Below are 22,268 nucleotides of genomic sequence, written 5' to 3'. Positions count from 1 at the left end.
GTGTTTTACTATTTGCCGTTGTGTTTTATGATTTGTTGAAGTGTTTTCCTATTTGCTGTCGTGTTTTCATATTTGCTGTCGTGTTTTCATATTTGCCCTTCTGTTTTCCTATTTGCCATTGTGTTTTATGATTTGCTGTTGCGTTTTTCTATTTACTGTTGTGATTTGCACTTCAGGGCCACCGTATTATAGCCCAGGAAGACAGAATAATCTTGCTCAGCATTTTAAAGTTATCTGTTGCTGTTTAGAATACGTGCACAGCTTGTCCTACGTAACATTTAGGTGAAGGTTATTAAACAAGGATTTGAGAAAACGTTATTGTAGTAAAGAAAACATTAAGTGAGCTCTAGATTAAGGAGAAAATAACACACTGTATCTTAGATCTCTTTTTAGATTCAGAAACATTTGTATTGTATTGTTATTGTTGTATATGTTATGCCTTTAACACTACACTAACTAGGCATTTCCCACGTGAACTGTGCGGACAGTGATTATGTGTGTGATGTATTTGTGTTGATACTGCCAGCATGAACACTTCTACCTGTCTGCAGGCTTTTATCTTCTGCCGGCTGATTTTATATTCATGTTTGGTGTTTTACTGCGTGATTGTACTGTACAGTATGAGAGAGGAACAAGAGCAAAGAGGGAACTTGTGTTTTTTGTGTGACACAGATATAGTGTCAGAGCATATGTGTGTGAGAGTAGACAGATCTAACAGCATTTAACAGCACAAGGCACAACCAAGAGTGTGTGTGTGTGTGTGTGTGTGTGTGTGTGTGTGTGTGTGTGTGTGTGTGTGTGTGTGTGTGTGTGTGTTTGTGTGCTCTCAGTGTGATATTTATCACATCTCAACTTCCTCTTTTGCCATCAGTGCAGCTCTGAAACAAGATGCCTGTCTCACATGCTCACAAAATCAAATGAGAGCTGCAAGTTTGCACTTTTTAAGTCTTAGAACTAAGATCAGCTCTGGTCCTTTGAACTAAAATGCTGTATTAATCAAAGTAAACTACAAACCTATGTGTACGCAAAGGAACATTATAGCAGGGGTTCAAACATGTGTCGTCACTGAGTGTGCTTGAAAACACAGCGCTGATAAAACCAGCAGACGCTGATAACTACAAGTTGGGCGGCCACCTATAGGCTTTATATGCCATGAGGATTTGTAAAAGATTTTATATTCATATTTGTTTAACAAATCATTGATTAACAAGACTAAGGCTGGTCTACAGCTATGTAGACATCTCTGTGAGGCTATACTTAGGCAAAGGGATGCTTTAAGCTTAATGCCAATGTCTGCATGCTCAATGCACAATGACAGTGCTAACATGGTGATGATGTTGAGAAGGTACAAGTTACCATGTTCACCATCTTAGCTTAGTGTTTTAGCATGTAAACGTTTGACAAACACTAAATACAAATTAAAGACTTAAGGCCCTATTTTAACGATTCAAGCGCACGGCGTGAAGTGCCTGGCGCAGGTGCGTTTAGGTCGTGTACAAATCCACTTTTGCTAGTTTAACGATGGAAAAAAGGGTCCATGCGCCAGGCACATGTTTCAAAAGGGTTGTACTTAGTGTCTTCATTAATCATAGGTGTGTTTTGAGCGTAACATGTAATAAACCAATCAGATTGTCATCTCCCATTCCCTTTAAAAGCCAGGCGCGTTTGTACCTTGGCACATTGCTATTATGATGGCGGAATTGCTAAGCAAGAAGGAGAGATTTTCAGGAGAAGAAACTGATCTGCTCCTGCGTGAAGTGAAAGCGCGCGAGCAGATCATATCATAATACTATTTCACATTGCAATATTTTTCTTTTTAATCTTTTGCATGTTTGTGTGCTGCTGCACGTCCCTGTGTGTGTAACAAGCATAGTGTGCACACTGTGCACGAGCCTAGGCTCATTTTATTAATGCACTGTTAAAATAACAATGAAATGCTGCGTTATTGACTTTAGACCAGGTTTTTGTTGGTCAATGGCGCGATCACTTCCCGCTGCCTCAAGATAGCAATATGCCAAGAATTCACCTGAATACACCTCCCTGTAAGACCAGCACACCCATGGGCACACAGATGGGCGCAGGTGCATTTGCTATTTAAACGACACGGGCGCTGGACGGGAAATTGACAACTGCGTCGGTCTTATACTAGCAAAGACACTTGCGCCGGGTGCAAGATAGGGCCCTAAGTTGTGTTATGTCCAAAACATAACTGTGTTATGTCAGAGAAGCTGACTGAAATGGTATTAGTGTTGCTAGTATTTAGTAATAGACCAAAGGTACTGACATTTAGACATGATGATTGCGCAAGATTAAAAGTCAGAAAAATCAACAAAGTGAATACAAAGAATCCAGAGGAGAGTATTTGTCCCAAATTTCATGTCAATTCATCCAAAAGTTCTCAAGATATTTCACCCCAGACAAAAAATGTCAACTCATTCTCTGGGAATCATCAATGCCAGTAAGACATGTCATGGCCATCAATCCAATATTTCTTAAATATTTGTAGTCTGGAACAAAGTGGTGGACCGACCAACCTGCTGACCAACATTGCTTAGATGGCTAAAATTTCTCATTATTTCTTAACAATCACTTTGAAACTCCCTCCACATTCTTAAAAACAGAAAATAAAGGTGTGCTTCACTCAAGCTGACATGAAAACTTGCACACCACACCACGTGACTGAAGCCCCAATCTGTCATCGCATCACACGACTCATCATCTGTCTCTGTTAGCTCACAGGTGGAAAATGATTTTATAGCTTGTAAGCCTAAAGGTGAACTGCAGCACATAAAAAATGTGTGCTGTCGCTGTAGAGAATTGCTCTGTAATTGCTAGCCACTGCAGTTTTCTTCTGTGGTCATGAGAATGTTTAGGCCTTGATTGGCCAGAAAAGGTCAGACAGTGTGAGAGCGCCGTTCGGACAGTTGGTAAAACAAAGAAGCATATTCTTCTCTTGCAATGTTTAGAATTTGCTCTGGAAACGGTAAGAGCTGAATTAACAGACTTGCATGGAAAACGTCACTTGATGCCATGTTAATACACCAGAATTTAAAATATGGCTGCAACAAAAGACATACGTCTGGACTCCCCTGTGTGTTTAAAAGTGTCAGATGTATGTGGAGACAAACTGAAGGCTAATGTGGACAAACAGTGTTAATATGCAGCACTTATTAGAGAACAAGACTGCCATTGATCCCAGTACAGTGATTCACAGTATGTGTGTGTGTGTGTGTGTGTGTGTGTGTGTGTGTGTGTGTGTGTTGGGCATTGGCTCGAAGATAGTGCTGTTGGAACACAATGAAGTGCATTCAACTCTACAGCCACCTCCCGTCTCTAGAACAGTGCTGTATCACAGCTCTAACACACATACACACACAAACATAATCCTCAATAAAGCCATCTTTGAATTGTCATTACATTGAGGTAATACCATCGAGCAAATGTGACGACAGGCCAGCTTGTCAGCCAGTGAATTATAGTAAGTACGGACCTTTATCATGTAATGTCAGTGCACCACGACGTGCTTCACGAAAGTTGTTCATCGTGTTGCATGTTAAACTCACACAGGGCTTAAAGCTCATCAGTGATGGATGATAATACATAAATACCCATTTTCACATATTAAAAAAGCACAATATAGATACGAGCCGCAGCGTTAGGGCTGTAATCCTCTGTGACAGCATTATATATGGTTATATTACTTTCTGTGTATGTAATAAGAGTGTAAATTGACGAGCAGAGCCCGGCTTTTCATGTGGAAGACTTCCATGAGGAAAAAGGATTAAGTCAATACTTGTCACATGGAACGCTTGCATGGAAAGGTTTAAGTCAATACAATGCTCGACACTCAACTGACAAGCATGAGAGGACAAGAGTTTTAAAAAGGCTGCAACCCAAAAAGTCAACATATCCCTTTCAAGGTTGAGCTGTTGTCATCAGTACATTTCCAAAACTAAGACAATTCTAACCTCAGAGGTCAACAGTGTCTCTGTATTTCTTACAGCATGTTCCCAAACATCTTCAGATGATTTATAGCCACAGTAAAAAACAATACATAAGGTACTTCTCTTCCACAGCAGCAGTCATTTTGTCAGAGTGGGCAGCATTTGTCATATGCTGAATTTTTCTTTGGTGGCCCACTCAAATATATTTGCTACCACCCACTTAGCTTTTTTGTGTTATTGTATTGCCGGCTGACTGAGATTTCTTTGGCAGTGGTGCATGTATGTTCATTCATACTGGGGGGAAACCAGAAACAAGACTATACGTTAAAAACCTAGTATTATGTCTGGGCCGCATATGGTCAATATGCTTAATTGTGGCCAACTTTTACAGGGATAGTCAGCAGTGGTGTCTATAATGTTAATACATGTATTAAATGTGCATCTGTGATAATGCTGACTGATAAATGGTATTTTCAATTTTTATCGTCATCTTACATCGTTATTTATATTATACGTCGTCTTGCCTCTAAAGGTTTCTTTAAAAGAAGAGTGTAATTAGGTAGTAACTAAACTTGGAGTTAAGCAATTAAAATTAACATAACAAAAAAAAAATGTACAGGCAAAAATTAGGGCTGCACGATATGAGGAAAATATCTAATTGCGATTATTTTGACTGATATTGCGATATGATTCACGATATTAGAGAGAATGATTTTTTTTATGTCATTATTCTCATTTTCAATCTAAAATATTAAATTAACAAATAAAGATTATTAGAGTGTGATTTTTGCAAGGATCTGTACCAAACAAAGATTTTTTCAGAATGGTTTGACACATATTTTGCCATCTCCTCCCACTAGTCCAAATTGTGAGTTTGATAAAATTGCAATAATTTGTGCAGCCCTAGCAAAAATACAATTCAACATATATGGAGAACAAAGCTCCTAATAATTAATACTGAATTCATATCTACTTGGGTTTGAGTTAAGCTTTTCATCGTATTTTATCGGTAACAATTTGTACAGTATTTCATAAGTTCCCTCCAGGAGACTTCTTGGGGGAAAAAAAATAATATGAATCTGTGACACTTAAGGGCTATTATACAAGTACTCTGACAGCGTGGCTGTGCCATGTATTTTATTTTCCAAGTAATCATTTCCCTTGAAAGACCCATTTTGTTTAGGATTTGGGTCACAGCAAAGACACAGTGATGGATATTATCCAACATTCACAAACAAAAAGTGTGTGCTAACCTGAAGTGGCCCACATTCTCTATAGTCACTATACTCGTCAGTGTACAAAAGTCACCTGCAGCAATGTCTTTGTTTAAACAACAATATGACCATACAGGTCATATTGTGTTTACTTAAACAAAGACATTGCCGAACATTGACCTAAAAGATCACACCACACAAAAACGTTGGTTACTGACAAATAAAGGTGTGTACGACTAACCCGTTCTCACATTCAGCTGTTGGTTTGTATGTTGGTTTGGCTGGCTGGTATGTGTAGTGTGTGTGTGACCTAGATGCTACAGAAACACACACTGTTCTAAATACACCTGATCTCTCACATGGCCTTTCTTTACAATCCCGCCTCCTGCCACATAATAGTTACAACTCAGTCACACCTATTCAGCCCTGCATTGTCTTCCAGGCATCCATAACAGAGAGACAGTGCTAATGGGTGCGGTGTCGGCTTACACAACCTTTAGAGAACAGTAAACCAGTGGACTGAAAGGTCGAGCTGCAACACTCTGTGTTCAGTGTTTGACTATGAGGGAAGAGGAGCGCAGGAAGGTGTGCTGCTCTTAAATGGGCCTTATGGTTTAATGGTTTAATTATGGGTTAATGCTGACAATACACAGGATCTCTAAAATCCTAACCAAGCGTCACAACATATTTACTAGGGCTGGGACAATATGCTTTTCTCCCGATTTGATTCCCGTGCTGATTCCATTTGTATTGCGATTTTCATTTATTGCGATTCTAGAAGTATTACGATTGCATAGTATTGCATAGATTTTCCTTTTTTAACAAAACAAAAGTTGAATAATACACTTCTAGACGCAATATATCATTAGGCATTTCAAAAAACTAATTGTTTTCTAAGAAGAATGCACATCATTTTGTATACATAACATGTATATTCTGCATTTTCTGCTTTCGGTCAGAAAATGGATATGATGTAGTCGCCATCAGCGGTAGGGCTGTGTATGGCATTCAAGACTTTTTATGCCATGACCGAATTGCCTCTAAAGTACCAAGTATCAAAAAATGCCTCGTCATTCAATACCCAATTTCAATACTTAAGGAGTAAATGTCGTCAGAGTCAGTGAGCCAATAAGCATGCAGAATGCTTCTACCAAGACCTAACAATGTTTGTGATTGGCTGTCTAATGTTACATATTGTAGAGACACGCCTGAAAAACGCTACGTTACACAGAGACAGGCTCACGTAGTAGGAGCTGAAAAATAAATTAAAAGATTTGTGCCGTAATGTGTAATGTTGTAATTTGTTTTGGTTTTTTAAAATTGGTATCGAAAAAAGTATCGTATACGAACCGGTATCAAAGTCACGGCATTGGGTATCAGTACCAGCATCGACATTTTTTTAAACAATACCCAGCCCTAGTCAGCGGTACCATATGAACAGAAAATATTTAGGTGAATTATTGGTTAAAATATATATATATATATAAGAAATATCGATTCTAGGGAAAAGAATCACTTTTAAAAATCGTCGCAAAAAAAACCAAACATGATACATGCAATTTTCTATTTTTTTCCACCCCTAATATTTACTGATTGACAATCATAACCAACTACAGAATCAGGTCCACTGTATTCAAATTCCTGATACTGTACATGTAAGTCAGACATTTGCCTGCATTGGAATCGGCATTTGGAAAATAAAATAAATTTGGCTGTCAAAGACAATGTTTTTTTTTTAAACTTCCTGTGTGTGTGTGTGTGTGTGTGTGTTGGTGCATGTAACTCGCCCCTGTCTTGCTAGCTCTCTAAGTTCCCCAATAACAGCTCTCTCCAACATCCTGCATGGTGCACAACGCTGCCTGAAATCTTGACATAGCATTGGTGCTATAAATACAGTAGCAGCTGTGCCTAATGGTCATGTGAGGACACCGTTTCTTCCTTGCTGTTGATGGGAATAAAGAACGGTGTTGCTAAGGGAGGTATTCATACTGTATGCATACAGCTGATGTTTGGTATGTCAACACACCTTTATGGCTAACTTTGAGGTGAGGAAAAATATGCACGTTAATGACTGAGTTATGAAAACAGAACTACGCCTGTGCTTGGCTCAAGGGCTGCAAATATTGATTCATCAGTCTAGTATTATTTGAATATCCGATTAACAATCTATGATGGGGTGTCCTGGTAACCTAGGGCAGTGGTCGTTTCCAAAGTGGGGTCTGGGGTCCTCCATGGGTCCTTGAGGGGGTTCCAGGGGTTCCCCAGTAAAAGGGAGAATGTTTTATTTTCACTATAATGCCAACCATAAGCAACACAATAACAGAATGTATGACTATTTTGGTCTTTGGTAGCATACATTTTCTGTTATAAAACATCTAAAAGATCAGGCAGGGTACTCTGGAACAAAATCTTATCAAATGGGGTCCTTGGGAACCACTAGCCTAGCGTATAAAGAAGCCTGTTTCAAGTCTCGTTGGTGACCCCCTCTCCCTCTCCCATAATTTTCTGTCAGCTCTCTGTACACTGTCCACTGAAGGAAAAAAGTGCCCCCAAAATACTAAGTAAATGTCGGGTAAGGGTGAAAAACAATTACCTGATAAATCGACTTATCGCACCCGAACAATTCTCCCTTTGTCCAAATGCATTGTGTGTATTCACAGAGCTTTATGCATCTGGCCTGAAGGCTCCATGTGGAAGTGGCCCAGGAATACAAAGCACCACACTGCTATCAAGGCTTTCCTCCTGGCTGCAGCCTGCTGGCAGGTAGGCAGGAGTTTGGGGATGCACAGCGAATAAACAGTGTAATCAAGTGGGAGCAACTCCACCGAGATTCAACAAGGAGAACAGACGGATGGACCACACATGCATACACAAATACACACACACATTCACAGAATTCTACTTTATGATCCAGCAGCAGAGTCTTTCTGGAGGGACCACAGTATAAGAAGCCTAAAAGTGGGGCTTTCCTGGGCAAACTGAGGTGAAGCAGAGCTTTTCCAATTTCTGCAGCCTCCAGAGGCAGTGTGTGTGTGTGTGTGTGTGTGTGTGTGTGTGTGTGTGTGTGTGTGTGTGTGTGTGTGTGTGTGTGTGTGTGTGTGTGTGTGTGTGTGTGCCTGCGTGCGTGCGTGCGTGTTAAGCACTGGGCCACTTTCCCAGATGAGATTCTCTGCTTGCAGGATAATCCTGATGAAAATGTCTTTCCTCTTCCCCTCTCGTTCTCTCCATCCGTCCGTCCGTCCACAGACAAACAGTTGGCTGGCCGCCCTCGCTCTCCCTCCCGAACGTTTGTTCCCGTCTCACCTCCCTCGCACTTCCAGTGAGAGACTCCTCATTGACGTAGATATCTCTCAACAGCCGAAAAAGAACAGTGATGCGACGACAGTGTGTCATTATCGTTCTTACGTGATGAGCCGAATCGGCGAGCCGCTTTTTTGTTTAAAATGAATCATAAGTACGCCCCCAACCTTCTTCTTTGACTTCTGTCTGTAGCTTTTACCTTGGCCTTCATTGATCTTTCCAGATTCTTTTTTTCTCTTTTTCCTGCTCACCCTTTTTTCTCTAGCACATACTTGAGTGCATGTTATGAAAGACTTAATGCTGGTGAAATGACAAGAATCTCTCTCACAAACCCTTCCATTGTCCAGCGCTGACATCATATGCTGGTGCTTTCTAGAGAAAAGGTGTTATTTTTTATTTTTAACACCTAGGTGGATTTGACAAGTTTAAAACAGTGCGTCTTGATTTTTGTGCTCAGGGAAACAGTGGTGAGCATCGTGTGCTATTTGAAGGCTGTTTTTTTAGAGTCACTTTTGGATACACTGCAGGCTCGCAGGAGGCAATAAAACACAAGTGTGTTAGTGTGTGTTGTATGGAAACCTTAAAGACAACAATGGTTGCACATTAAAAAAAATAAAATAATTACAAGTGAAATAACCTTCTCAGTGGTTAGTATTATCTTCTGTAATGTCACACTGACCTTTTCTTTACATTTCAGTGATTCTGCACCATGGAATGCCATGCTGCTAGCTTTCTTAGCTACAAGCTGTTCCTTTTGGTACTGTAACAACACAGCTGCAGATAACAAATCAACTCAATTATGATACTGGATACTGTGAGGCAATATCTGAACTGTTATCACTGGAACGTACGATCTGGTAATTCCTATGACGTCTGTATATTTATTCGTACATTCTGGGTAGTAGGGGTTAAAATAAAGTCACAGTGCAATACTGTTGAAACATTGGTATACTGTATGTCAAGTGACCGTTTCAGCCCATTTTCAACTGAGATGTATCGACATCTTTTGACCTAAAAATCTGCAAAACTGTACTTAACGGACGCACAATACATCAACTTTCCTTTCTTGAACATTTCATCCTGCATTACACAAAACTCAAACCATCTGGTTCCCCGCACAGACTAAACACACAAAAAAATATCTACATATTCATCTTTGACCCAGGCATGGCTTGTGCTTCATTTCCATCTGGCACATGACATTCTACTACAAGTTGTGAGGCAGTGGTACATTCCGGCACTGTAGCCTCAATAAACACACATGTGTCTGGTACACGTCAGGCCCACTTTCACTTCCTGCTAGGTGGGTCTCCTGAGGTCTCCACGGCAGGATATTGTGTACTGTAAGGTGACACTGATGTGACGAAAGAGTGGGGTGGAAGAAAAAAAAAAAAGAGAGAGCGGGTGAGAGAGAAAGCAGGGCCTGCAGAGAAAGAGACGTCCTCAAGGACAGACAGCTTCTATTTTGGCCTGGTGGTAAACTCGGCTTGGCTGTCTGACAAGAGTACAACACAGTGGCGGTGTGCATGTGTGTGTGTGTGTGTGTGTGTGTGTGTGTGTGTGTGTGTGTGTGTGTGTGTGTGTGTGTGTGTGTGTGTGTGGAGGAGGGGGGCTTGAGGTCATAGAGGGAGAAACTGCCTTATTTAGAAAAGGGGAGCACCCTCCAAACAGCAAGAGGGGAGGGAGGTAGAGAAGAGAGAGAACGAGTAAAGGAAGAAAAATCTTGTGATGCTGGTCTTTCGACAGGCACTCCTGTCCTTGACAAACAGCAGCAGTATGTGGAGTGCTCTCTTCATCCTCCCCAACATAAAGCCCAGCCACACTCAGTTTGACCTGCCAGAACAAAAATCCATACTCCATCATCACAACTGCGGCCCATTCAAGACCCTGCCCAAGAGACAGAGTGTTTGCATATGTGTGTGAGAGACTATGGAGGGATTATTAAGTGGGACTAACATCATTGTAAGTCTGTGCTTTATGTAGATTACAATAGGGCCAATATCTCACAGTATCCAACCGATGGGTGCTGTTGCAACATTAGGTGTTTTCGAAACCGTTCCCTATCACCGAAACAGTGCACTACAGTATATAGTGCATTTGTCATTTTGTGCAGTAGTGGTGTTCAAATTCTCAGCAGTTCATTTCATTCATTATATATGGACCACAATGCACAGCTAATTTGAGCGTTCACATGATGTACCCTAGATTTTACACCCGTATACCACAATGCAACGCGGCCGTGTTGTCCCGGAGGAGGAGGAGAAGACGAAGCAGAAGGACCTGCGAAAACTGAAAATTGGACCAGGCTTTCGTTTATAAATGTAAGTCGTTTAAGTATAAGCATTTTCCGCGTTTGACACGTTAGTGACCTAGCTTTTGAACATTTTTTAAAAACTGTTTTAGGACGTATTATACTTATGTTTGTTTCGGTTTGTTTACATCTTTACTTCCGACACACAAATATCCGGTGTATCTACTGACGCAACGATCTTTAAAAAATGGTCATTCCCTATATAGTTCACTATTTAATAAACACTCTATAGGGAATAGTGAACACAGCTGGAGAGATTGCGTATGTGTGTGAGAGACTGCAGAGTGGTTATTAAGTGGGACTAACGTCATTGTAAGTCTGTGCTTTATGTAGACTACAATAGGGCCAATATCTCACAGTATACGACCGATGGCAGCTGTTGCAACATTGTTTTTCTCAAGCATATTAACCAAAGTCTATCGTTTCTGTGTTGGTCAGCAGACATGATGAGGTCTGTGGGCACCTGTAGGATTTTATGAGAGCCTTGTTAAACAGTTTTTGTCTGAAATGGCTCTGATCGTAATCTTTAAAGGCCGGTACTACAGGCAAGGTCACAGTTAAAACAGAAGATGGTAAATGCTGCTGTAAAAGCACGAGCAAATAAAGAGTAAAAAGCACGCACTGTCAAAACCGCTTTCAGTGACTACAGTGAACAACTAACAGACACAAATGGCAGACAAATTCAAAGCATAAATTGCTCGATGGTGTTTTAAGCCCCCAATGTCTCCTTCCAGGCAACGCTGCGACCGTTGACTTCAAGGCACCTAACCCTAACCTTAACCCTAACCTTAACCCTAATCATACCCATAACCATTGCCTAATCAACTTCAAGGCAGCGCTGTGCATAGATTACTTCTTAATAACCAAAGCCTCATTAAATCTCCTCAGCTTAACATAAGACGTTATAATATTATTATTATGATGACTGACACATGCAAGTTAAGACTGTATGAAACTACATTTAAATATTTAGTGTGAATTTTTATCTTGGCCTTATATGAAATAGTAGGTTGGCATGTGACAGACATGCATTAGATGCGGCTGAAAGCTTGGGAAACAAAATAGTAAATGGTCCCTGATTTAAGATGGGTTTGTCAAACTATTTTTAAGTAGCTTACAAAATAATAGAAATAATCTTCCAATATTGAATGTTCTTCACATGACGATGAAAAACTATAATCTACACTGATCTGATAAGCATAATAGAAAAACTGACCTCAGGGTCCACTTACTGAAGAGAGATAGATGTGTGCGAAAGCTCGGGGAAAAAAAGCTAAAAACTGGTCTTCTCTAAGTATTCTAAGAAATGATTCTGAGAAAATAAATCTAGCTTTTTATTTGCATTTTATGGTTAATTTAGACAGCAATTCATTTTAACATATCATTCAAATAGACAACCTTTAAATATCAATACACTACGCAGCTTTAATTAGCGCTGCAAAGGCTCACTGTGTCATCACGCATCTCTTTCATCAGGAATTAATGACTGAAGTTACCTACTAACTAAAACTGGAACTGTCAAGACACACTTCTGACACAGCTTTGTATTAAATTCCTTGCTTAAGGACACACCTTCCATGGAAACGTGTTCTATGCTTGTGCAACCCAAACACCAGCTTCACAGTCTGCAGTAACTTGTGAGCTTTCAGAGTCAAAGCAGAATACCAAAGTGCTACCTTTCATGTTCTGGGCTCTGGGATTATATTTTTATCTCTGTAGCTTGTCGGGGGACAGCAGGTTAGTAGTGACGGAGAAATCTTGACCTGACTATTAAGGGCTCTGAACCTTCTAGAGCCAAATGCTCAGAACCTGTGTTGCGTTTCCTGTTTTTTAAACGCAACACAGGATCCGCAGCATGCGTGGGCAGAGGGGTATGGCATCAATTTGATTTGATTCCAATTCCGATTCTTCCTTTCGATTTCGGTTGTTATCTTTTTTCCCATTACGATTCTTTGAGGGGTGGAGTTGAAACGGGTCACATGCTTATTTCATAGATAAGAGGAACATTAAATGTTTTATATAATGGTGATTTACAGTTTTACCGGGCTTTTCCAACGTAAAATAAAGCCACACTTTAGAGCGCCGCTTACTGTGGCACTCCATGGATGCAACATGACAAGCCTTGGAACAGTGGGCGCTACGGAAACCAAAACTTAGTCATGTGTGTTGAATTTGGAACAGATGACCGGATTGTAAACCAGATTTTCCAAACTATTCCAATAAAAAAACAATTCCATTGGAATAGTATTTTTTTTAAACAATTCCAAGTGGGAACCGGTTCTCGATGCCCAATCCTAGTTTGCAGAGGGGTAGTCTCGCTTTGCCAGACCCTCCTCCAAAGTGCTGTGGAGGAGGGTATGGCTACTCCACATAGCATTTGGGGGTGGGAGGAAAACATGCTCTAGTTTATTGGGATTTAGGGGTGCCAAGAGGCAGAGTGGCAATCGGGAGAGTCGGGACTTTTCCTGGTGGGCCAGAGTGTGTTCTGATAATAGTTATACATTGCAAGCAACACTGGGGATCCCGGCCGCGCAGCCGGGCAGCGCTGCCCGCTGGTCAAACTGTGCAGCCTCAGCTCAACCCTTACGGCGGGCCGCAGCAGCCTCTTATTTCAATACAAACACAGGCTAATCAGAAAGCACTAACGGTCACAACCATGTCTAGGATTTTCAGAAATATAGGGGGATCAGTGAGCGGCCCCTCCCCAAATGACATAGCCCTGGTCAGTCTATGACGTAAAGCCATCAAACACCTATTTTTTTCTTTGTCCCGTTTGGAGGTCTATGTTAACAGACAGTGTGTGAGTCTGATGATGGAAAGCCAAAAAAGAAAAGGGAAAGGTGGCACTGAGATGGTCAGACTCAAAAGGAAAAAAAGGTATTGTGTTGCTGTGCTGTGTGTTGTTCATTCATTCACCCTCACATTTACCCTCTGAGCAAGCCGACCTCGAAATCCAACATGGCTGCTCCATGCATCGACAGTAGTGAAAGCTGTAGTAATATACAGCTCATTAGGACTTATGTCTTATTTGTGCACCATTAAATCAGTCTTAAACACAGTACTGTCCAACTTCTATCCGTGGACATGTTGTTGGGCTGTTTGTATGCACAAAAAACAGCCTAATGCGTTGTTACCAACTGGTATTGCTAACAATGGCTAACCTGGATAAAGCTAACCCCTCAGTAAAACACAACTTTTTTTAATGGAATGCTATCAACTCGGGTGTGACATCATTCCCAGTTCCGGCTTCCAGAGTCCAGAGGTAAAATGGAGCACACTATTACACCGCATTAGAAGTTAGTGCGTAGAAAGAGATGTCAAAAAAAGGAAAGCAACGTATGCCTGTGTGTCTGATTCTCTCTCCAGGAATAGTGTGAGCACAGCCAGGAGCCTAGCAGTGTGTGAGAGTGTGTGTGTGTGTGTGTGTGTGTGTGTGTGTGTGACTTTGTGTGAGTCTACAGATGCCAGATCAGAGGTGGAACACAGCTTAATTCCCCCAGCAACAGCAGCAGGATGTGCACGGCTGTATGTAACCTGTTTGTGGGGTTAGCATGACACTGTTTGGACATCCTGGAGCCGGGGACGACCCTGTGTGAACCACAGAGATTACACACACACACACACACACACACACACACACACACACACACACACACACACACACAGTGATAATGATGCACACATAAATTGGTTCTACTGTATGATCCAGGTCAACAGGGTAAAAAACAACAGGTGATGAGGTGCCAGAAGAAGAAATCTACAGAGAAAACACTCATGTTGCTGTGCATTTCTTTTTTCTCTCCTTTCACTCTCCGTTCACTCTCCGCTGAGCTATGTCTTGTAATTACTTCCACGCTCACCAGGGTGTTTGTCTCTGTGTCTCAGCGCTGAAAACATCCCTTTGTCCCACTGACTTCCAATGAAATAAAGAGTGTATTAATGCCAAAGACCTCCCCGGGCAGGAAGTAACACTAGCTGCTGGGACAAACACGGTCTCCTGCATCATTCAGCTTCACTCAACCTTTGCTATAATTTCTCCACCCAGCACTTTTCTTCTTCTTTTTTTTTTTTACTGTGGACACACAGGTAATGTAGAATTACGCATCAATCCTTCACATTCACTTGATTATTCTGCTGCTGCTCAACAGCTACAGCTTAAACAAGTGAATAGAACGGCGATCCATTTGTGTTCATCTACAGCTGCTGCTTGACACTTTCAATCTTCAACCTCAGGACGCTCAAACGAGCGATATGCAAAATGTGCATCCTGAGAGCAGACTAGTTTCAAAAGTTGAACTGCTAGGCCCAAAGGTTTTGTACTTCACTAAAAAGGCCAGTGTCTGTGCGTTAGAGGTTTCAAGATCCCACATCACACTTGTTCAGCAGATGAATGTAAAAACAGCTTTTCTCAGATGTTTGCATGTGGCTTATTTACATCGCCTCTGCCCCAACATCCAACAAACCAAGCTTTGTAAGGTTTCCTAAAGAAATTTACTTTGGCTATGCAAAACTGTCGTTGCTGCTTTTTGCTGTCTTTGTGCAGCATATCAGATGTCCGCATCCATCTGCTTACAACAACAAGCCTGGTTTCATGGTCATTTCCTGCAGACGTAACATTCTCACTTCTTCCAGAATGCAATATGTTTGACTTGGAAAAAGACTGAGGCCGTTATTTGGATTTTAAACAGCGCTGTTTTCACCTAAATAAACCAAAGGAATACATTTTCAGGTCTCTGAATTAACAGTTTGACATTCTTGATCTGATTGCAGTCTCTGAGTTTGAAATCAGTGTGTTACGATTACAAAAAGTTGGACTGTTGGGCCGCAGCTAACATCGGATTTCCTGGAAATAAACTAAGACTCAGTCTTTCAGAAGGGAAAGCCTGCCAAACAGGATGCTGTGGAAGAGGAAGAGGCTGCGGATCTCTACGTACCCAGATCACCTCTGGCAATGTTAACCGACATCCTCTCTGCGTGCCAGCCAAGCCATTTGTTTCGGCCTTGCAACTTGAGTTGCAGGCGGTGAAAAGAGGGAGCAACATAATGAAAGTGCTGTGTGAGAGGAAGCGAGGAAGAAATAATTTCCCTCTTTCTGGTCTACATATTCCTGCCACTGCTGAATTATTTTTTCCCCCCGGTGGGGACAAAATGTAACAAAATGTAAAGCGCTGTAACATGAACAGCCTTAAATGCGAAAGAACGATAAAATCCAGCAGTTGCTGGTTATATTTAGCCGCTACAGAGCTCCGGGACGCCGGCTACCAGCGGCAGTTGTTTAGCAGCCAATAGGTGACTGCGAGCTGGGTACAGGAACCGCCAGATAACGGCCCTTTCAGGGGCCATGGTGGTGGAGTTTAGCCAGAAAAAGTGAGCGTCATTCAGCGACGATAGTTAAGTTTAGGCACCAAAACGATTAGTTAAATTTAGGAAAAAGATCGTGGTTTGGATTAAGACATTCCCGAGGAACAAACAAGCGTTTACTTGGTGAAAGTATTTTGTTTTCGCCGCAAAGTGAACTCCGCTACTCCGGCTTGAAAGCGCTGTGTTTGGCATGCCTGGCACTATATTCATGGAAATGCAAAGGGGATTTAATTCTTGTATGTTTAGTTTTTTTGTGCATGATCACAAAACAACAACAACAACCCCAACCCCCACCATGCCAATAAATTAAATTTCAAATGAAATTGAGAGAGTGTGAGAGAGAGAGAGAGAGAGAGGGGGGGGGGAGGGGAGAAATCACAGGAGAGTATTCTTAATCAAATCTGACAAAAGAAGTGAGCTTCAGCTGTGGGGCTCAGGTGGATCTCTGGAGTCCACACACTCTTTCAGACACATGACTGGATAACTTCCCTCCAGCCCACTCGTCTCTCTCTGTTCTCTCTATTTTCACTCTTCAACCCTTCTATACAGACATCGTCTTTACAATTCACTCCTTTTATCCCCCCGTTCTGAGCGGCTACCCCTCAACTCTGAGGCACACAACATACATATTCAGGTATGGCAACTGTGTTCAGTCCCAAGCTGTGGCATTTAAACCCCAAAGACAGTGGTGGAATGTAACTAAGTACATTTACTCAACTACTGTACTTAAGTACAAATTTGAGGTACTTGAGTCTTTTCATTACTAGTTAGTTTACAAATTAAGATTTTTACACACAAAACACATGTAGTTTATAAAATACAATGTTTTATTATACCCAACAATATAACGGCCTACAAGTTCAGCTGAAATGATTAGATGATTAAACATTTGTGATGTTGAACAGTTGATTAACAGAACTGTTTGGATCGTTTCCAGTTTCTAAAATGTAAGGATTTTTCTGCCATGAGTACTTTTACTTTTAATGCTTTAAATACATTTTCCTGATGATACTTACATACTTTTTGTGTATTTTTATACTGTAAAATGTTTACAGTGTGGTATTAGTACTTTGACTTAAGTAAATGATCTGAATACTCCTTCCACCACTGCCCAAACTGCCCTCCTCTTTCTGCAACCCCACAACCTTCCTACATGCGCGCGCGCGCACACACACACACACACACACACACACACACACACATAAGCTCACTGCCCTGTCTCTCAGCATCAGCATCACTGTGAATTGAAAAGGCCAGCATCCCCATGAGATGTGGTCTTTGTTGATGATGTTGTTTTGAAACGTGGGGATCTGGGATGTTGGTTGGGGCATCGTCGACCATTTGAAGCCATTATGAGATAACCACAGAGAACCAGAGCAGTTGTGGTAGTTGCAGTCTGCTGCTTCTGCTCATGCTGCTACAAACAGTGAGGTACTGTATAGACTTTCTGCTTTCCCCCACGTCAAATTATTTCCTTCTCTGCTTTCTTTACAGCCTGGCAGGTACAGATCCTGGTCCAAATTTCTGTCCAAACTAGCAAAATCATGCTGCCATTCATTACATTACATTACATGTAATTTAGCTGACGCTTTTATCCAAAGCGACTTACAATTGCTACATATGTCAGAAGCCGCACGCCTCTGGAGTAGGAGTGGGCGATATATATCGTCTACGATAATATCGTCATTGTTGTGTTAACGATGTGCAAATTGACATTATCGAGTATTTAAATTACTTCAAAAAAAACACTTCAAAACACGCATTAAAAGTGTAGAGTGGTAGAAGGGGCGACAAAGATGGCGGCGCGCGATTGTGCAGCAGCTCCTAGCTCTCCTGTCGGTGTACATTTATGTTTTTTTTGTCATAACATCCCGGAGGACACAGCCAGTCTACATAGCCCCCGATGCTTACGTTAGCACAAGTTTGGCTAACCTGCTAACCATAGTCAACAAACTGCAGCGCGATCAAATGGATGGGATACATATTGTAGCAGGGGACTTTAACAAGGCGTCCTTAAAGTCGGTACTCCCCAGCTTTTTCCAGCATATAGATTGTGCTACTAGAGGGAAGAGCACAGTTCAGTGTTCAGTCAGATTACATCCAACTACTCCTGATCCCAGCATACATCCCGGTCAGAAGGACTATCAAAACCCGGCCTGACACTGCCCTATCCCAACTCCAGGACTGCTTCCAATAAGGACATGGTTGTGTTCTGTATATGTTACAGAACAGAGCCCTTTGTGTATTATTATGATTTCATCATGCTTGTATGAATTTATAATGACTGGTCACAATTTACATTACAGCAGAGGTGTACAACTGAATGTTTACTCAGAGTTCAATGTTCCTACAAAAGTTCAATTAGTATTTAGTATGTCTTTGAATTGTTTTTACTTGAATACTTACATTTTAAAGAAAATAAATAAGAACTGTTTTCATTCAACATTGTGCCCATTATTATCATCACTGATTAAGTAACTCAAAGACTTTTAAAAACACATTTTTAAAGGATATCATCTAATTATCGTTATCGTCAGAATCGCCGAAAATATCGAGATATTATTTTTTGTCTATATCGCCCACCCTTACTCTGGAGCAATTATGGGTTAAGTGTCTTGCTCAGGGACACATTGGCTGATGTATCGCAATGGGAATTGAACCCAGATCTCCCACACCAAAGGCATGTGTCATATCCACTGCGCCTTCACCATCAACAAAACAGTTTCTAGATTCAACTCAATCTCAATTCAAGTGCAGAGTGACGTGTCTTCTATAGAACAAAGACATGAACTGATCTGCCTCAGATTGGCAAATAATTACATCGACCCCACATGCAGCTTTAAAAACCTGGATTTATCCTGCTGGGAACACACTGAGCATGCTCATCAGCGTTGCCCTGTTTCACACATTCACAGCTGGGAGCAGCCAGCTACAGCTACAGTCTGCTACTGTTGCACCACTGAGCCACTCTAATGGCGTTATTGTTGATTAATTGCCTTGCTCAAGGGCAAAATGTCAAGGAAAAGAGGTTCACAGGTTTACACTCCACAGCCAGATTTTTTTTCCAGTGTTTCTCCACAGTCACAATCTCACCCGCTTCCCCATAACCTCCACCAAGCTATATACCCCTTCATTCATATGCTTCATTCATTCATGCTGCATTCATTTGCTAAATTTACACTTAACTGCCTATCAGGGATTAGCTTTACCCAAGCCCTCATATACTCAAACCCATCTGGGACCCTGGATCAATACCTGACCCCTAATCAGCAACCAGGGAGCCGGGCCCGCTCTCATGGGAGATTGCAAATGGATTCAGCAGGCAATGGTGTCAGGTTTTGGTTTGACTAGATAGGAGATGAAAATGGTGTGGGGCAGCGAGGCTTGCATACATAAGACAGCCACCCGGGGCAGGGTGATTCAGATGTGGTGAGGTGACATGTAGTGGGGCTTTCCAGTAAGCTGTACGATGTAGCAGTGATAAGGCTAATTGCTGCCATCAGTTCAGGTGTTTGGGGGTGGGGGGGGGGTTATGGGGATGTGCGACGGTGTGAAAATGAAGAACTGGCCTGTAAAACATGGCTAAATTAGTGGACACTTAAAGTACCTATGGATTCAGTCAAAGATAAGCAGCAAAATGGGAATCAAACCCTAAATCCTGGCAGCGTTAGTGCAACATCAATCCACTGAGCCACTAAGAACTCTCAATGATTCGAAGACAAAATTGTTTTGAAGGTTATAAGCTTGTTATAAGTCATGTACCGTCCAGGTCTTGGACTCATTATGAGACAACGTTACTACATACGAGAAAGACCCAAACTAAAAGTTCTGTGGTTATTTTGCATCCCTTTGTAGTTGTTTCTTTTCTCTCTCTTTGTTGTCATTTTGTGTTTCTTTATGGTCGTTTTGTGTCTCTTTCAGTGACATTTCGCCCTCTGATCCCCTGGGCCTGTGCCCATTAGGCCCGTTCAGTAATCCTAGTATACTATTTCTGTTATTAAAATGAAATCGCACATTTCCAGGACTCCTGATAACATCACAGAATAGAATCATATGAGATGGCATGAGCAAAAGTAAGTAGAAGTAGCAAAAGGCCATCTGTTTTCACCCATCTACTTCCCAATGTTGTTAGAGGCAACTTCATCAACCTCACACACACACACACACAAATACACCCCCTCCTCTACATTGCAGTCTTAGACTGTACATACAATGGCAGGGCTCTTCGCGTCACAAGCCTTCCTGCTCCCCTCCACCCGCTCCCTGCCTAACCTGCATATCCCGGAATTTAAAAAAAAAAAAAACACACACACACGCGCACACACACACACACACACACACACACACACACACACAGCAGAGCATCTCCTCTTACCCATCTGTGCCTGTGTCGGATGTCTTTCAGAGGTTCATGGTGGATGAGAGCCCTGCTGATCTGAGTCTGTCTGGTAGCTTTGCTGCAGAAGCCGCTATGCCATCGCACTGATGATGCTGGAGTCTCCGTGATAACCGGGGGCCGGGGTCTCTCTCTCTCTCTCTCTCTCTCTCTCTCTCTCTCTCTCTCTGTGTGCTTCAGCCGGGTTACTCGACAGCCATCTACCCCTCCATACCCCCCCACCACCTCCGGTTTTATCCACCGAATTGGTTGTGCCGATGACCGTCCCGAGCAGGACCTACAGTGGATCCCGTCGGTCGTATCGTATGGCACAGCCTCCTCACTTGCCACGGGTTTAATTCTACGATAGACCGAGCAGAGGTTTGTCCAGAAAAAAAAAAGATTAAAATCAAGAAGAAAAAAAAATCCGGGCTGCTTTGAGTGCGCGAAGGGATGAGCCGAACGGTGCAGAAAAGGGATGGAGATATGAGGAGGGACACGGGGGTCGGTGGTGGAGAGGGTGGTCGCCGCTTTCTGCCCGTCCTAGCCTACTCGCCGTTTTCCGTCGTGTTTACGATCCGCTGTCGCCTCCTCCCTCTGTCTTTTTCCTATCTCCCTCGCCGTGATGCGTCTCTCTCTCTTACGTCCTCCACGCTGCGCTCTGCGCCCGGTGTGACGCCTTTTCCGCTCAAAAGAAAATAAGACTCCTCTCCCTCCTGCTGCTGTCCTATTCTCGTTTACTTCTTCATCAGCTTCCCTCTCTCCCTTTCGATCAGACATGCAAGAAGGAGGAGGAGGTGGATATGCGAGTGTGTTTTTGGGGGGCAAGTGAAGGCAGTGGAAGGAGGAGCCACCGCGAGATGAGAGCTCCTCCCCGTTATGCTGTTTATCAGCGGAGGACCGTTGGGGGGGGTGCGCTTATCATGTAGAAGGGAGATATAAAGGAGGAAATGTGACAGGGAGAGGGGGACAGGGACAGGAAAGGGGAGGAGGGGTGGTAGTGAACTTGTGCAGCGGCTTGTGCAGAGAAGACTGTTATTGTTACTAACCTGCTGCTCCGCTTGCGTCCTGTCACTGCGTATGCTTAATGTATCCAACCCCATGCAAGTTCTGCAAAACTGATCAGCATGACTAAAAGTCTTTGACCGATCCAGAGCCCCCGTGAGGTTGTAATGCACATTACACAGGATTCTAATAAAGTTGCATGGATAACATATGAAGAGATATATGAAGAGACAAAAGTGCTGTCTGGAGACAGAGCTACCACTTTGTGTGGGTCAAATAATGTGAAGTGTGGCGGCACCCATGTTGTGACTTAAAGAAATAATGAGACATTCTGGGAAATCTGCATATTGTATTCACTTCCTTACTGTTATATGAGAACATAAATCATTTTAGGAAGTGGAAATGATCAAAACGGTTCTGTCAATCAACTAAGTGTTTAATCATCTAATCATTTCAGCTGTACTTGTAGGCCTGTGTATTGTTGGGTAGTTTAATTTATAATAAAACATATTTTATATGTTATATTCATGTTTTTTGTGCAAAAATCTTAATTTGTAAAGTAAAGCTGTCTGAAATGTAGCGGAGTAGAAGTAGAAAGTGTCATGATAAGAAAAGACTCAAGTAAAGTACAAGTACCTTAAATTTGTACTTAACTACTGTACTTGAGTACATGTACTTAGTCACATTCCACCACTATCAATCTCTAATATGTTTGTTCATACGGAGCAAGAGCTATACAAGCCAGTTAGCTTAGCTTA

General features: G+C 42.0%; 1 protein-coding gene across 2 annotated transcripts in view; it reads right to left on the bottom strand.

Moving 5' to 3' along the window:
* Positions 1–20,856, bottom strand: part of mgat3b (beta-1,4-mannosyl-glycoprotein 4-beta-N-acetylglucosaminyltransferase b) — a 71,926-nt gene extending 51,070 nt beyond the window's left edge. For both annotated transcript variants that reach the window (XM_078274746.1, XM_078274754.1), the window contains exon 1: positions 20,506–20,856. The gene's annotated coding sequence lies outside the window, so the exon portion shown is untranslated. The remainder of the gene's footprint in view (positions 1–20,505) is intronic.
* Between the last annotated feature and the right edge of the window lie 1,412 nt (positions 20,857–22,268).

The sequence above is a fragment of the Sander vitreus genome, chromosome 2, assembly GCF_031162955.1.
Source record: "Sander vitreus isolate 19-12246 chromosome 2, sanVit1, whole genome shotgun sequence".
NCBI lineage: Eukaryota > Metazoa > Chordata > Actinopteri > Perciformes > Percidae > Sander > Sander vitreus.
Note: the sequence above shows the minus strand (reverse complement) of the source record. Positions and strands in the feature narration are given on the sequence as shown.